At 39.2% G+C, this 14,713-nt stretch overlaps 1 protein-coding gene across 1 annotated transcript in view; it reads right to left on the reverse strand.

The window, feature by feature from the left end:
* The window catches only part of LOC127571696 (endothelin-converting enzyme-like 1), an 81,022-nt gene that overhangs the window by 60,546 nt on the left and 5,763 nt on the right, over window positions 1-14,713 (reverse strand). The window lies entirely within an intron of this gene.

The raw sequence follows: 14,713 nt of genomic DNA on the forward strand, positions 1-14,713 counted from the left end.
TCAAATTTTCACCAGATATTTGAAACAAATGCTGCATCCGTCACAGGGTATTAATAGTGAATGTTAAAACTCACAATGGTTTGGTCTGTAATTTCTTTTATAATTAGTTATTGTTGCTGGATTATAACAAATGGAATCACTGAAGAATGGATAAAGAGCAGTGTGTTTACTTGGATTTACTGCATAATGATAATACAAAACAGCAATGGGAAAAAGTGCATGAAGAACAAAAATCATACCTTTTCTTGTCTTCAAGCTGCTGAAACTAAGAATTAAAATCTATTGCCAACTATATACCATTCTGACTAAAATTTCAATGCTCATCACTCCCTCATGGTAATTAGAGTGGTCCAGGTATGCCATATATATTAGAGGTGCCTCTGTCCAGATACATAACACAATACAAATATTATCACAAAATAAAAATTAAATCGTCTCAAGATTTTTAAAAATTCAGGCATGTTTTGGTCTTCAAAGTGGATGTTCTTATTCCTTTTTTTGCTTACATTTTATTGGTTGTTAATCAAAATGGAAATCAGTGGGTGTTTCCCTTCTGTCAGGTTAATGAATTATAAATTTGAGTACTTTAACAGCAAAAAACTGGTCAATCACAAAGCACCTGTAATTATGCAGGATTCACATTTATCAAGCAGCTAATTAGCTACCTAACTGCTCTCAGTCCCAGATGTCATCAATCCACTATGTGGTGGAGCTGTACACAAAACTAAATCACTTAAAAACATTGGGCTAAAATGTTTGCAAATTCTGATTTACTGTCCATATTACAAACACCAAAGCGGCAGCCTATTTGTAGAGGCGGACGATATCATCACGTCTCCAAATGAATACTTTGTTTCTGTTTTCACAAAAAATGGGGGTGGTGGTGGTAATATGGGTACTGTGTTTCAAAAGAAAAAGGCGGAATTATTACATATTATAAACATAGAAAGACGAGTTTTAAAAAGTAAATAAATTACCTGCTCTAGATATAATGTATCCCAGGCTCTCAGACTAACAAGGGAAACAATAGCTACAGACGTGACACTAGAGACCTGGACACTGTTGTTGTGATACTGTTATTTAAAATGGCAGAAAGGAATGGATTGCCAGTCAGCCTTCAGTGATGGACAAATTATTGGAAGAAATTTTGATGGACTGAAAAAAATATTTTAATCAAAGGCAGTCAGCACAGATTTGTTAGGTAAGAGCATACCTGGACGGCTGAATTTTTGGAAGAGGTATTAAGGTGGAGTTGATGAGCTGAGTGCATTTGATGCTAAATGTTTTTTTACGAAGGCTTTTAACAAGACCCCAAATGGGACACTGATCAGAAAAGTAGAACTCTGTAGAAGCCAAGACAAAGTGGCATGAGGATCCAACACTGCCTCAGAGGCAGCAGGCACAGGGTAAAAGTCAATAGGTGTGTGCCTTAGTGGTTGCAGAGCTGCTTGTATGGGATTCTACCTGGTTTGCAATTGGACAATATTAATGGCCATGATTACAATGTCTGCAGATAATACAAAACATGCCAGTCTGTCAGAGGACGAAAGCTGCAGAGTACAGGCAGATGTTTATGGATTAGTCAGTTTGGCAGAAAAATGGCAAATGGAATTCAAGCCAGGAAATGTGGGTAAAGGACGTTTGGAGGGCAAGCAAGTTGAGGGAATAATTGGTGGGACACTGAGAAGCACAAAGGATCAGAAAGTCCTTGGAATTCAGCACTGATCCATGAAGGTGGCAGGGCAGGAAGATAGAGTGATTGAGAAGACATAACGCGCTTATGGGATTAGTCTGAATAGCTCTGTAATGGCTGCCATGAACACCATGAGCTGAATGGCCTCCTTCAGTGAAGTCAATTTCAACATCTCTATTGAGGTTCAATGAAGTGAAACTGTGGAGATGCTGTACACTCATTGAATAATAAACAATGTTCCATAATTACCAAATGATCCAATTATTTAGAAATGGAGATAAATGTCATAACCAGAATTTGATTTTCATAATTGTTGGTGGAGAAAATTATTTTAATAAATGCATTGCATACTTAGTAAACATCTTTCTTTTTAAGTTGCATTTTAACATGTCAGAGCACTAGTCATGTAGTAGAAATTGAAGTGATAATATTTTATTGGCATTTCTCAATGTACTATAACTATGAAGAGATTGATATTCCTGTAAATATCAACCCAATAACTAAATGAAAGTACTCATAATTTGAATGGAGAACCATTGATGGTTTTAAAGAGAACAAACGTAACACCAGTAATAATGATTATCCATTTGTAAAATATCTAGTGTACAAATAGCATCCATGATGGTAAACATACTTATTTGCTTATATTCACATCAGAATTACAGTTCCTAAGATATATTCACCTCAGGCCTGATGAGATCACGCAACCAAGGACCCTCCTAATCCTTTGGATTTCCTCCTCTCTCCCCAAAGATTCATTATCCTTTGAAGAAATTTCTCACTTCTCTATAGCAGGCCCCTTCTCCCCCAATGCCAAGCCAGACTCACCAGCCACATAAGTAGCCTCTCAGCAAATTCTCATGGAATTTTGTTGCTCATTTTAATAAACTCACTCTTATTCCCCTCACTGTCCCTCAGAGAAGCCTCCTCAACCCAAGAGTCAGTTTGGCTGCATAGTTATTAATACATTTAATTATTTTCCCAAAGATATCTCAATAATCAATTTATTTACATGTGCATAATGCAACTTTGCATCTGACAAGTGTTAGACTGATGAAGGGATGAAGACAAATTCTGTTTTTTATGTCACTAACTATTTTTCATCAATAAATGGAACTTTCCTTGTAACCATTGTGTATATTACATCATAAGGTAATTTATTATACCTCTTCATTCTCTTATCACAGAATTCCTGACCTCTTCCACTTCTATTCCCATGTGTCATCATGGTCTGGCCCCACAAAAGAGGACCATGTTTTGTTCTATCTCCAAGATGATATCCATTTGCCTGATCTTGATCCAGTACCTGATCCAAGTTCCATCACACTGAGCTCTTATGATCTCAACTCTCCAACATGAATACATTATTCATACACCATCTCACTTGCAAAGAAAAAGCATTTGTACATCATAGTATCTCAAAATGCTTTATAGACAATGAAGTACATTTATAATTGTAGTCACTGGTGTAATGTCAGAGGCATAGTGGCAATATCCAAACAGAACATTCCCACAAGCAGGAAAGTGAGAAAGACCAGATATTATCTGTTTCAGTACTGTTGAAGGAGAGATAAATATTAGCCAGGCCTTTTTATCTTCAAAAGTAATGTTAATGATCACCTGAGAGAGCAGACAAGGCCTCAGTTTAACATCTCATTCAGGAGTAAATATTGTGAAATAATTTTGGAAAGTAATTCAATTATTAATTTTTTGAGTGATTTTGAAACTGCTGCTGTTTACCTGGAAAATATTCTTGCTTTATGAAAGCAATTGGAAACAGTAGTCACAGAATACTGATTTAAATTCAATAACCTGCCTCAAGACATACCAGTCAACCTGCTGAGCAGGACGTCGCTAATGCATGAAGTGCAGTTTGTCAGGAAAGAAATAATACATTCTCTGGGGTTGGGAGTGGGGTGATGTGTTGGGTGTTAGTATGGTGTTGGGCCAGGGGTTGGGGTGGTGGTGGGAGTGGATATACTTGTAAATCATGTTAAAATACAGACTTTATTATTGAGGATAAACCTAAAATGTACCCTTCTGTAATAACCCTGACAAAGGTTTCCAAAGAGGAAGTTCTGCTTAACTAACTCCCTTAAGTCACTTGAGGAGTGACTTTCTAAGTGGACTGACCAAAGCATACAAGGTTATATAATGAGACTTCAAAATAGCTTTTGCGAACATTTGCACAGAAATCATCTCCTTGAACTTAAAAACTAACAATTAGAAATGAGACACATTTGCACCTGATGCTAATGGGTATAGATCATGCATAAAAATCATCCTGTACATGTTTTGAAGTGTCTGAACTCTTTTCATGCTGAAGCACCTCCATCAGGAAATTGGACTGGGCACTTCCCGTTGCAATTCACCTCAACACTGTTGTCATTTCCCCATCACATCCCAAGCACACGATGATGTCATCAATATTTACAATGCCCATTCATTACTTGCTGCCAGAAATTAGACCAAAAGGTTGTAACATCTGACCTTTGCAATTAACACACGGTTCAACAATAAGCAGATCACACTTAATGTAGTGAATCATGCATGAGTTAAAGTGTCCCTCTTGGACATGACTTACGTACTTCAGAAATCAGCCAGTCATTTTAACGTGTTAAAAACCTGACTCTCGCCGATGCTGGACATTGATCGAAGCCTCAGTGCACTGATATTTACGGTTCACAAATGCCTCACTCAAAAGCCTGGACACTATCACAGCGCACAGTGGTTGAGGACCATCCATGACACGAGACGGGATTGCCCTGCTTCATGTGCCTAGAGGGGTTGCCACCTCCTCCACTTTACCCAAGTTGGTGTATGGGCAAACTTAGGGCCCATTCTGCATACCAAAAATCGGCACGGTAGTGTAGCGGTTAGCGTGACACTGTTACAGCGCCAGCGATCGGGGTTCGATTCCCGTCGCTGTCTGTAAGAAGTTTGTACGTTCTTCCATGCCTGCGTGGGTTTCCTCCGGGTGCTCCGGTTTCCTCCCACATTCCAAAGACGTACGGGTAGGTTAATATGGGTTTAAAATGGGTGGCGCAGACTCGTTGGGCCGGAAGGGCCTGTTACCACACTGTAAATAAAATTATTATTATTTATTATTATAAAATTGGTACAATCCAACTTAAGTCTGAAAAGAGCTGGCAAATTTACAAAATGTAAATATTATTCATATATTAGGAAATATATTTCCTGTAATATTCTTTGAGATATTTTTGTTACATTACCAAGGCAATGTAAATGGAAGTCACTTTTGCCATTATTGCTGGAATAGTTATTTGTGGGGCAGTGTTGAAATAAGCACCCATTGGTCAGTGTTGGCACCTTCATAATGCTTTTAATTTGCATTATTGAAGTGGCAAATAGTTGAGCAACAAAAGTGCCAGGCGATGGCTACCTCAAATAAGACAGTCTAACCACCTACCCTTGAAATTCAATGGCTTTACTAATGGCTTAAGCATAAAAAAAATCAACTACTGAGGCCACAAGAAAGGATCAGAGGTCGGGTGCCCTGCAGCAAGTGACTCACCTCCTGACACTCTAGATCCTTCCCACCATCTGCAAAGTGTAAGTCAGAAGTGATGGAATAATCTCCACTTGACAGTATGAATGCAGTTTCCAACAACAAGCAAGATGCCTGACACTCTGGGACAAGGCATCTTTCTGGATGGGCACTGCATCCACCAACCCAAAGCATTCATTCCCTACACCACTGATTCACACTGACTGAAGTGTGTGTGATCTAGGATATGCACTGCATTTATTTGCCTCAGCTACACTGATGCGACTCCCAAACCTGCAACCTCCACTATCAGGTAGGACAAGAACTGCAGGTACATGGACACACCACCACCTGCAGGTTCCCCTCTAAATCACACAACATCCTGATTTGGAAGTGTATGGTTGGACCTTCATCGTCAATGGGTCTAAATCCTGGAGCTCCCTATGCAACAGCACTGTGAGAGGAACTTCATCAGAAGTGCTGCGGCAGTTCAAAAAGGTGGCTCATCGCCACCTTCTTCTGGGCAGTTAGAAATGGGCAATAAATGCTGGCCTTATCATCAATGCCCACATTCTGAAAAAATGAAAAAACTTAGTGAAGTTGAAAGCAATCAGGAAATAAAGCACTTGTGTTTATACGATAGCTCATAATTTCTCGAGATCTTTACAGACAGTTCATCATTTTGAAATGCGGTTACTATTATTATACACACAAAAAAATCAGACATGTTACACACATCAATAGACCACAAGCAGAAGTGCAATGATAGACTGATCATTCTGTTCTGTTGTTCTTGATGGAAGGAGGAAGTCAGGCCAGTATGTGAGTGTCTTCACGCTCTTTGAATAGTGTGATCCTTCAGACCATAAGAACCATAGATATAGGAGCAGAATTAGGCCATTCTGCCCATCGAGTCTGCTCCGCCATTCAATCATGGCTGATTTTTTTCAACTCCTGCCTTCTCCCTATAACCCTTAACCCCCTTACCAATCAGGAATCTATCAGTATCTGCCTTAAATACACCCAATGATTTGGCCTCCTCCATCATGCTCGAGCTGAAAAACTTCCTCCTCATCTCAGTTTTAAAGAGGCATCTCTTTATTCTGAGGCTATGCCCTTGGATCCTGCCAGAAGGCATGAAGGGGACTATGACTGAACCCCTAAGTAATGCAACTCTGTTTCAACACAGTATTGATTTATCAAACTAGGCTTTGTGCTTAATGTGGAATGGGGTTTCAATCTGTAATCTTCTGATTCTGAGGTAACCAACTCACCCAAGCTGGTGCAGAGGCATAGAAATAAACAGTTATCAACAAAGGAAATAAATTTTTTTAAAAAACTCTAAATCTGGCATTAAAATAGAAATTGCAATAAATGCACTGCAGGTTAGCTGGAAAATGCAAATCAAAAATAGCTTTTGGCAAAGATTATCCACTGAAAATATCATAACCTGCCCTTTCTATTTGGAGATGTTATTCAGTCTGCAGTGCATTTCTGGCAATTTCCATTTTGATTTAAGCAAATAAAGTACCAGATCACAAAGTCAGAAGCATAAAATTTAAGTTGGAGGAAGTCATGCTTAAACTGGTCAAATCAGATCTAAAATACAAAATTCAATTCTAGCCACGGAAACACAAAAGAGGCAGACAATGAGCCCTGAAGATGTCACTGAGGAAAACCATAAAAGCAAAAGAATCATAGAATGGTAACAAATATAGGAGGAGGTCATTCAGCCCATTACTGGCTCTCTACCAGAGCAACTCACTTATTCTATCTCCTTGCCTTTTCTTTGTAGCTTTGCAAATTTTTGCAAATATATTTATCCAATTCATTCTTGAAAGCCATTATGGAAATTGCCTCCACCTCACCTGCAACAGTACATTCCAGGTTCCACCAACACGCTGTATTAAAAAACCTTTTCCTTCCATCATTCATAATTCTCTTTGCCTTTATTTTCTGTCTGTGATCTCTTGCCCTGACCCCTCCACCAATGGGAACAGCCTCACACTATCTACTCTGTCCAGACCCTTCATCATTTCATATACTATCAAATTGTTTAAAGAGAACAATTCCACCCGCTCTAATCTATCTTTGTAACTGTAGTCCTTCATCCCAGGAGCCATTCTCATAAATCTTCTCTGGACCTCCTTAATGTCTTTATGTCCTTCCTATAGTGATGCAACCAGAACTTAGCAAAATACCCCAGCTGAGGTTTATGCTTTATAAAGATTTAGCATACCTTTCCTGCTTTCATACTCAATATGTCCTATTAACCACTCTCTCTGCCCTGCTACATTTAATGGTCTCTATGCCCATACACCCAGATCCTCTGCTCCTGAATCCCTTTTCCAACAGTATCCTTTATTCTATATTGCCTCTCTCCAATGACCCTACATCACCTCACATTTCTTCTGCCATGCATCTGACAATTTCACCAGCCATTTTATATTCTTCTGCAAGATATCACCATCCTTTTTGTTGTTCACAAGTTTTTTATAACCTTCAAATTTAGAAATTGTGCATTGCACCCCAACTCCAGGTCAGAGATCAAAGAAAGCAACAAACTCAATACTAATCCCTGGGGAACACCACTATTTTCCTTCCTCCTGTCCAAAAAACAACCCCCTGTTGCCTGTTACTTAGCCAACTTCATATCCATGCTATCAATGACCCTCTTATGCAAGGTGCTTTGCTAATTAGCCTGCTGTGTGGCACCTTATCAAAAGCCTTCTGGGAGTCCATGAACACAACATCAACTACATTACCCTCATCAAACCTATCCATTGCATTGAAAAATTGTATCAGATTGGTTAAACATAATTTGACTTCAACAAGTTCATGCTGGCTTGCCATAGTTAATCTCCTAAAGGTTCCCCTCCTGAAATTCAGTGCAATTGACCCACCTCATTCCCTAGAAGCAGATCTAGCAATCCCTCCTTTTTGTTGGACCAGAAACATAGTTCTGCAGAAAATTATTCTGGACACACTTGGAAACCCTAATCCTCTCTGCCAATCCCAGTTTACATTGTAGTAATTAAAGTCCTCAATTATACCTACCCTATAGCTTTTGCACTTCTCTGTAATCTCCCACATACTTATTTGCTGCATGTCTCCCACTTGATGGTGACCGAAACAATACACAGAGCAGTGTAATGTTTCCTCTGCTCTTGCTTAGCTCTAACCAGATTCTGCCTTTGACTCCCTTGCACGATCCCCTGTCTCCAGCACTGTAGCATTCTTATTAATCAACGCTGCTACCTTTTCTCCTTTCTTTCCTTCCCTACCTTCCCTGAACATTTTGTATCCAGGAATATTTAACTCCCAGTCCTGCCATGTTTGAACCAAGTTTCTAATTATTGCCACCACATCATATTCCCACCTGCCATCTATGCCTGTGGTTCACGAACTATTTTCTGCACTGTCATAGAGTCGTGGAGTTATACAGCATGGAAACAGGTCTTCCGGCCCAACTCTTTCATGCCGAACAAGCTGTCAGTCCAAGCTAGTCCCATTTGCCTGCATTTGACCCATATCCCGCTAAACCTTTCCTACCCTTGCACCTGTCTAAATGTCTCTTAAATGTTGTAATTGTATTTGCATCCCCCATTTCCTCTGGCAGCTCAGTCCATATACCCACCACCATCTGTGGAAAAACCTGCCCCTTTGGTCCATTTTAAACCTTTCCCCTCTCTCCCAATACACTCTAGCTGTCATTGCTGTTGCCTTTTCTTTCCTGAATACCTCCTCATCTGAATCCCTATCTCCAGTTTCCAACTTAGCTTTTCTCTCTTCAGATTCCACCCCAGGTTCCGAACTGCCTGTAACTTATTCAAATCTTCCCAAACAGCACTTGCAAACTCTCCTGTTCAGATAATGCTCCCAGTCCTATGCTGGTGTAACCCATCTGGCTTGCAGAGGTCCCATTCCACATGCCCATCCCCTCCCATGCCCCCATCCCAGAAATAGTGCCAATTCCTCATCTCTCCACTCACATATTCCTCTGCTTTCTCTTCCTATTTCCATACTAACACATGGCACTGGTCGTAAATTAGACATTACTACCTTTGAGGTCCTGCTTTTTAACTTTACTAGCTCTTTAAACTCTACCTGCAGGACCTCATTCCACAATTAAAATCCCTGGTCCCTTCAGACAAAACTCATGAAGGAATGAGATAACTGGGACATAATGCACAGAGGTATGCAAGATAGGAAATAATATTGAACAAAATTTTAATTTAGAAAAAAATGAAGGAACAAAATTTGGAACAGAAATGAACTCGTAAGATGAAGGGAAGCAAAGACCATGGATTTGTTTAACACCCATCTACACAGTGCAAAATGGAGAATTATAAGTCTTCTGAAACACAATATTTAAGTCAGGACAATTTTTTTCTTGTCTACACCTCATTATCTTACATAAGTTTGAAATAAAGTTGAATTAAGATAAGTTTTGATGGAATTAGAGAATTCCACACATGGAAAATAAATTGTCTAATTTTGTAGGGACAGAGCGATATTGCAGAGAGCTTTTGTTAATCATTTATTGTCAAGATTACTTAACTGTACTCAAAACTTTACAGAAGTCTTCTTTACCCCACTGTCTGTGGAATTCTCAGATGGGAACACTAGTGTCATCTTCTTCAACCCCCTTTTCTGATTCTCATAACTTGCTTTCTTTGTCCACTATTTTCGTGTTTGGATCAGTTAAAAAATATATAACTTTATCTTTTGCAAACAGTCTCACTGAACAATCTCTATTGTTCTGCTCAAGCTTATTACCCTCACATATACATGCAGGAGGATGTACTAGAATTCATCTGGCCCCCTTTAAGAAAGTTATGTCACCACTGCAAATATCACAGGTCTTGACTGCTGCTCTTCACCACAAGATGCCAACAAATATCAATCACAATCAAAATACTACTTATTGCCCTGTCCCTAAGCCTCATTGCATTAGGTTCTGAGCCTGTATACCTTTAATTGCTCGAACCATTAGACAACAGCCTCACAGTTTTGACAAGAATGCGATAGATAAACCACAACCTTGGTAAACATCCAAACTTATCTTCAAAGTAAAGAGCAGGATTCAGTTTAGTACCTTGATAAGTCTATAGTGGATGAGCACTCTTTGGAGACCTTCACACTGAATGATCAGAAAAATTCAAGGTATCTAAGAAAACTAGAATCTGCCATAAAAACCTTCTTGTGTTTAGGGGCACCAATTACCCCTTTAAGTAGTTTGGGTGTTATGATCTTTTGTAGTTAATTCATATTGTCTTATACAATCATGCAATCTCGGAGTGTAACCACACAGTTTTTTGTTTTCCATGTGCAATTCTTCATTTTTCCAAAGGGAGACATTTGGTAGATGAGGCCAGACACAAATCATTAAGGAGCTTTATTTCAAAGGAAGATGAGCATGAGGAATGACAGTTATGTTCACATTCATTTAATTAAGATTGAATAACTTATTTGAATGCAATCACGTAAAATAAAACTGTATCAAACACATTACATGGGTACAGTAGAGTATTGATGAAGTTACTGGACTCAGAGCTGGAGTTTGTGATCATTGATCCAGAGATATGAATTCAAATTTCACCATGACAGCTGCAGAATTTAAGTTCAAATAACTAAGTAAATCTGGAATTAAAAGTAGTCTTAGTAACAATAACCATGAAACTATTCGGTTCACCAATATACTTCAGGGAAGGAATTCTGTCATTCTCACCAAATGGTTTGCTCATAACTCTTCAATTTAGGGGCAATTCGTAACGGACAATAAATGCCAGCATTGGCAGCAATGTCCACATCCCGTAATGAATAAAGAACAAAACCTTCCTCACGTCCTACCTGACCGAAACAAGACAAATCTGACCATCGTCTTCATTCCTCATTCTGTTCACAGTCCTTTGCTGCATGATAAATTTGTAACGTGTGTCAAAAATTCTGTTTGATTGTCTGTATCTGTATGTGTCACATCTGTATGTGTATGTTCATAGGTGGAAGGGGTGATTGATTACTGAGTCTTTTGATTACCATCCACAAGGAAACAAAATCAAAGCTGTCTCTTTAGCAGCTTAAACATTCACGATCACTAACTAACTTCCTTAAAAGCTTGTATTGTGCACTGTCAAAGCACAATGTACAAAATTATTTATTTTCCCCAAATCCTGATGAAGAAGTCATAAAAAACCTTGAAATGTGACAAATATTAAAAAATAAAGCAGTCAATGTATATATTGTATATGTGTATATAACATTAGAGAAGCAGACAGAGATAATTACATTCATAAAGTAGTTGCCATATCCTTTGAAAATTCCAAACCACTTTACAGCCAATTCATTATGTTTGAAATGTGTTCCTAGTTATTTTATGTCAAATACTGCATCCAATTACAAGACTGTGTCCCTTAAACACCATGAGAGAAATCAACAGGGAATTTATTTCTGGTGAGAAATTTGTTGATTGAGGATAATTATTGGCCAACAGATCATCTTCTCTTTATTAAATGGTGTCATGGTATTTTTACCTGAGTAGGAAGATGGGACCTGGGTTTAACTTTTCATTCAAAAGACAAACCTCCCTTATCACGGCACTGATTATTTTCTCAAGTTCTGGAGTGTGGAAAAGTCAGTGAGCAAACAGTGAGGAGATAATAATTGGCTGCAAAGAGATATAGATCGGCTGGTAGAGTGGGAAGGTAAGTGGCTGATGACATTTAATACAGAAAAGTGTGAAGTGATACACTTAGGCAGAAACAATGAGGAGAAACAACACAGACCAACTGGTGAACAACTGTTTTTTGAGGGAGAGTCAAATTGACAATCCAAACAACTTCAGAGAGCCATTCACGTTGAACATATTTTGCTTTAAGCACACACAGATTTTTTATCACGTTTATGAAGACCACAAGTGCTGAAATTTATTAAAAGTTTATCTTCTATTCATATTGATGTCAAACAAGAACCAATTAAAATTTCCTTATATAAAATGTAGGGAATTATTCCTTTTGATTTTGTTTGATTGACCACATAAGCTGATTATAATTATTTTTACTCTTTATCAGTCCAAGAGACTTCATACAGAATGGGTTGGAATCCAGGCAGCACCACATCAATTGCTTTACAAGTTGAATTCAATTTCTATTATTCAACCAATGCAAATTTACCTCACCTTCCTCACCAATCCTCAAACCAGTTTTAATTAGTTTTGCTTTTGGTCACTGGACTTACTGACCACAAGACTCCAGCGTCTTTAAATGTTTCTAAATTTATTTACTGAGAAGTTTTAGATATCAGAATTTAATTTTGCCTGTTATACTGCAATTTTTGCCTGTTATACTGCAATCCCCTCTCCCTGTCCCCCACTACCATCACGGAAATCTTGCTCCAATCATTTTGGTAACTTCTCTCATGAAGATCCAGTGAGTTTACAATTAGTTTGACAGAAGAGTTAGGAATCACCAAATACGCCACTGATATAAATAACCAACATCAAATTCTTGCTCCAGTGGATCATTAGTAAATACAGATCTAAAGGGGAGGGTAGGAAATTTACCTTGGAAACTAATGAAGCTCCCTTCATTGAAACAGACTAAGAATTTTCCCTGGACTCCATCCTGGATAAACTGCTTTTAAGAGTTATTTTGCAGACATTGCAAGGGTAGAATGAGAGAAACCTCCACACCTGTCATAACTCTTCCTCCCTCTCCCATGTGACAACCACACAATACCCGAGGATAATACATTAGCCAGCCTCCTCTCAAGGGACATCATGTAACTAGCTATGTTTGGGAATATGGCAAAAGAATTTGAGAGAATAGACTGATAATCTTAATCTCTTTCTTTAACTCTCTTCATGTTTGCAATTTTTCAAGACCTGCCCATCAGCTGAGGCAAATGTTGAATGAGCTACTCCAAACCCCACCTACCATTCTAAAAATGTCTCTCACGAGGTGTATGGAACTGGCCCCATGATGGTTCATTCACTGCTGGATCAACATGGTGATCCTCTGCTCGGCAGCAAAAGGGTTTGATTATTTGGAGGAAAGAGCAAGCTGCAAACATCACAGAGACTGGGCAACCGAAAGAGACAAAGTTCAACGGTCTGGAATTGTCTTGCTGATGACAAACTGCACTGACGATACAACGACTGCAAACTGGTAGCTGGCATTGGATGTGTTCTGCTGTAGAGGGTTATCAGATTCCATGAAAAGAACTCAGTTGGTTTGGAGCGTTCGGAATTTAGCATCCACATGCAAGGATCTCAACCCAAGCCAAATCAATCAGTCTATAATAGAGGCTCTGAGATGGGCTGTATGTTTGAACCAATGCTACACTCTAAGCGGCACGGTTCTGAAAGGTGTGCAAGGATGGAGGGACTAGGCTGGGAGACCAGATAGTAAAGGCAGTGGAATAGTAGGCTTCATAAATATTGACACTGAGTACAAAAACTGTTATATCGAACCATAATACACCATGGGTCAGGCTACAACTGGGTACTGCATTCATCTTGCTTTAAGAAGGATATGAAAATCCTCAAAAGGGTGCAGAAAGGTTCCAAGGATGAAGGCTTACACTATAAAATTAAATGGGAGAATCCAGGGTTGTCCTCTTTAGAGCGAAGAAGGTTGAGAGGAGATTTGATGGAGATGAATAAGACCATGACAGGCTTCGATAGGGAAAATGGAGAGGAGCTGTTCCTATTAGTGGAAGGTTCAAAGGCCAGGGGCATATATTCAAAATGATAGCCAAAACATGGTATGGGAGGGGAGAGAATGTGATGAAGGGAGGTTTGATTACGATCTGTAACTCACTGCTGTCATGGGGGTAGAAATGGAGCCAGTAAGTGCTTTCAAAAGGAAATGGTTAGGTACTTGAGGTAAAATCATTTCAGGCACCAAGGAAAGAACAAGGGAATAAGAAGTCATGCAGATAGGTTGACGTTAGCAATTAATGAAATCAACTTTGTGTTAAATGGAAGTCGAAGATTTAAGATTGGACCAAAGAAGATTTAAAATAATAACGTCTTCGCCCATCTTTTAAGCATTACCTTCTAATTTCACCACCGTATGAAGACTGTCCAACATCTTGCAGATGAAAGGATACCAGCAAGTTAGTCAGGCAATGCTCTTGTAAGATGAGGCAAAGGCAGAAAGCCATCCATCCCAAAGTGATTATTGATCCAGTCGGGGAGTTGGAGTGTGCTTTGTTTGCAGCTTACCCACAGACTTTAAGCTGAGCTCTTTGGTGGCACTCAATGGTGAGTGCAGTAACTCGGACATGGCTTCTCTCGACTGGGTGGTTGAGGGTCCTGTTTAACAGCTGATAATGAAAATCTGGAATTTCTCAAGATGTTGCTTGACCTTGACAGTGCATTGGAGCTTTGAACTTCCTCTGCCCACCAAGAGGTTCTTGTAAAGCACAAACCTCAGCAGATAATCTCAAGGCATTCGCTTTACATGTCCCCACCAGCAAAGTCTGCAAGCAGCCAATGGAACCGGCATCAA

Source organism: Pristis pectinata, chromosome 6 (assembly GCF_009764475.1).
Source record: "Pristis pectinata isolate sPriPec2 chromosome 6, sPriPec2.1.pri, whole genome shotgun sequence".
In the NCBI taxonomy this organism is placed as follows: domain Eukaryota; kingdom Metazoa; phylum Chordata; class Chondrichthyes; order Rhinopristiformes; family Pristidae; genus Pristis; species Pristis pectinata.